The following is a 3430-nucleotide window of genomic DNA, read 5'->3' on the forward strand; positions in this document are numbered from 1 at the left end:
CCTATTATTAATATTATATAAAAAAAATTCTTTTGGTTAAAATTAATAGGTATTTAAATTATTTCAATTCAGTAATTCTGTTAATGCAAATTAAGTATTTCAATCTTTATGTTTATAGCTATATGTTTGTGACACTAAATATTTATTTTTTAGTAATATTAAATTTAAACAAAGCTATCTCATAATATAAGCAAAAATATATAATTAATCGATGGCAGGATCGAAACACCAAATTATTACATATGAAACATTATACTTAAAAAACTTACACCATCTATACATGTAAAAAAGATATTATATCGAAATAGTATATAACACAAAATATAATCTACAGATTGAAAAATTGTATAATATAAACTATATAAGTATTGCGATAAAGTTGAAAAAATATATGCGCTTTAGCGCGGGTTCTTCACTAGTTGTTTTAAATACAAAGTTAAACATCAAACATACGATTTATAATCATAGCATCCTGAAATTCTGATTAAATTGTATACATGACGTTTTTGTATAATTTCAGCAAAAACTATTTTAATGTAAAGATTGATTTATGACCAAAGATTGTATAATAGGGATATCCTTTCGAGCACAAAGTTCCATAATAACTCTATATTCTATCTTATAAACTCTCCAATGATAAATCCTTCACTGTCATCATAGATATGTACTCTAGCTCTGGCAGGACAAGTATAGTTGGGATCCATGGTTCTTCCCATACTCTTAAATTTTAAAATTTGAGTACACCTTTTATTGTATCCGGAGAACTATTAACGGTTTTGTTGCCGTAATACTTGTCCAACCATAAAAAATATTTTTTAAAAACTTTTTTTTACATAAAAAAACTATTAATCTATTACACAAATAAGAGATGGAATAAGAATTTAGTCCGGATTTTTAAAAAAACTTTAAATACAAAAAGCGTTACATGTTTATTATTTAGTTAACAGGAAAATACAAACATTTTTGGTATAAATTTGTTACTAACATAGAAATCGAAAATGTTATTTCATAGAAAACATACAATATACAAATCCAACTTTTGTATGTATCTTATAACTCATTTATAAGAAATCGATGCAAAAAAAAACCTCATTTAGAAAAACACACATAACAACCTGGCGTTTTAATAATCACTACTGTTATAAAAGTAATGGAAAAGTCTTTCTTTATTATAACATAGAGGTTCCTTATATATGAGATTACACCGTCATAGATAAATGGAAATATTACAAATCATAATCTCTTTGTTATGAGCCATCCACAATCCGGTTCATAATACTCCCCCTTGGATGATATAACCATTTAGAGCTTGTAATGTGCTTTAATGTTGTCTCATTAAAACCTTACCAGGAAAATCCAATTGGGACAAAACCATGGTAAAAGAAAAAGAGTACAACATACATTACTCTCCTTGATTTGGACATTACTGAAGGTCCCTTGGACCTCTCCAATTTTTCAGCAATCCGTGGGTGATGAAGATCTTGGGCAAAATATGCTTCGTCCTCGAACATGATAGTTAGTTCTTCTTTACCATCGGCCATGCCACAATCTGATTGAACATATTGAGTCATCGACCTCAAATACACACACACGAAATCTTGGATGATGTTGTTGTGATATGCGTGTACCACCATGTGTAAAACATAACCTGTCTTCATCGTCCTTCTTATGGACCAATCAGATCAGTGTCTAAAACAAGATTTCTGCATCGTCCATCTCAGGACTAAATGGACTTCTTTATCGTCCACCTTTGGACTGAATGGATCAGTGTCCAAAACAAGTGATCTCACGCCCATGTACTAGATGATGGGTGAGACTGGTCCATATTAAATCTCTTGAGTACCCTTTTCTGTATATACTATTTGATGCACAAGGATTTCATTGTTAATGCACTCAAGCTGTAATCCCAAACAAAACTTTGTTTTCCAAGATCTTTCATCTCAAACTCTTTCTTGAGATATTCAACTGTTTGGGAAATTGTATCCAGAGGTTCCTAGGATATTCAGATCATATACTTTGATGATTATCAATATTGTTCTCGAGAACTTGATGTACTTTCAGCTAAATACCCTCTAGTACTTTCATTATTCAGTGGACCATATAAATATGCAGTCACTACATCAACTTGCTGCAATTCTAATTTCCTCTCTTATATAGCCAGACTTATGAGAAATCTAAAAGTAGTTGCATCCACCACATGGGAGTATGTCTCCTCATAATCTATTACTGGTCTTTGTGAGAATCCTTGTGCAACATCAGCTTTATATCTCACGATTGTTATTCCTCACAAGACCCATTTATATCCACTGGTTTTAACATCATATGGCGTCTTAATCATATGGCCAAATACACTTTTCTTCCTTAAACTATTTAACCCCACGTTTCCATTCAATCCAATCTGTTCTACGAGTGCGCACTCTTATATTGACGTGGGTTCATGATCCTCGCTTATATTCATAAATTCAAGTGCTACCTTGTATGCAAATAAATCATCTTATGTCGACATTCCTTATTGGTTCCATTATGTTTCAGACATGATATAATCGATTGAGATTCATTATTATCAGGACCTTTAATACTTTGCAGCTTGGCGTCCCAAGCTACATTGTTTGGTACCTGTACCTTAGAGCCGGCCGGCCTTATCTCCATGTCTTGGATGGTTTCCTTAGCAACCTCGGATTTGGATTTTGATTATCATTCTCTGCACCTTTCTTTTATTTCTAAGGATTCTTATCTTTTGGAACCTATTTGGTCTACCACGTTTCATACGTTGTCTAGACTCTGTAGCAACTTGACTATGTCTCTTCTTGGACATCAAATTCGTTGGTGCTTTACAAGCTGGTTTATATATGACTTAGTCATTCTTTTTCGGGTCAACAAATGTGTCTGGCATTTGATTAGCTAGCTTTGTAAATGTATAATCTTTGGTCGTCTGTTTCACATTCTTTAGTCCGAGGATCTTGCCAAGACATTGATGGTGTATTCCATTCTATTTCTTTTACCAGCTTTATTATTTTTTCTCCTCTTGGTCTTAAAATAATCCATGTATATGGCCTCAAATATAATCACCCATAGTTAGCTCAAAGTACTTTATTATTGTGGGAGAGTCATATCCAATATATATCTCCATCCTCCTTTTGAGGTCCCATCTTAGTTCTCTGTGGTGGAGAAATTAGTACATAAACAGCACATCCAAATGTCTTATGATGGGGTATGTCTGGCTCTTGACCCGTTAATAACTGTGATAGGGGATATCTATGCTCACTAAATGGCCTGATGCGTATTAACTTAGGTGCATGTAAATTTCGTGTGGCTCAAGCTGTGAATGGGAGTTTTGACCTCATAAGTTATGGTCTATCAATCTGCTATTTGCGTTTTAAAAGATTTCGGCCAAGCCGTTCTTGGTACGGACATGTATCACAGAATTGTC

This window comes from Brassica napus, chromosome C3, assembly GCF_020379485.1.
Source record: "Brassica napus cultivar Da-Ae chromosome C3, Da-Ae, whole genome shotgun sequence".
Classification (NCBI taxonomy): Eukaryota; Viridiplantae; Streptophyta; class Magnoliopsida; order Brassicales; family Brassicaceae; genus Brassica; species Brassica napus.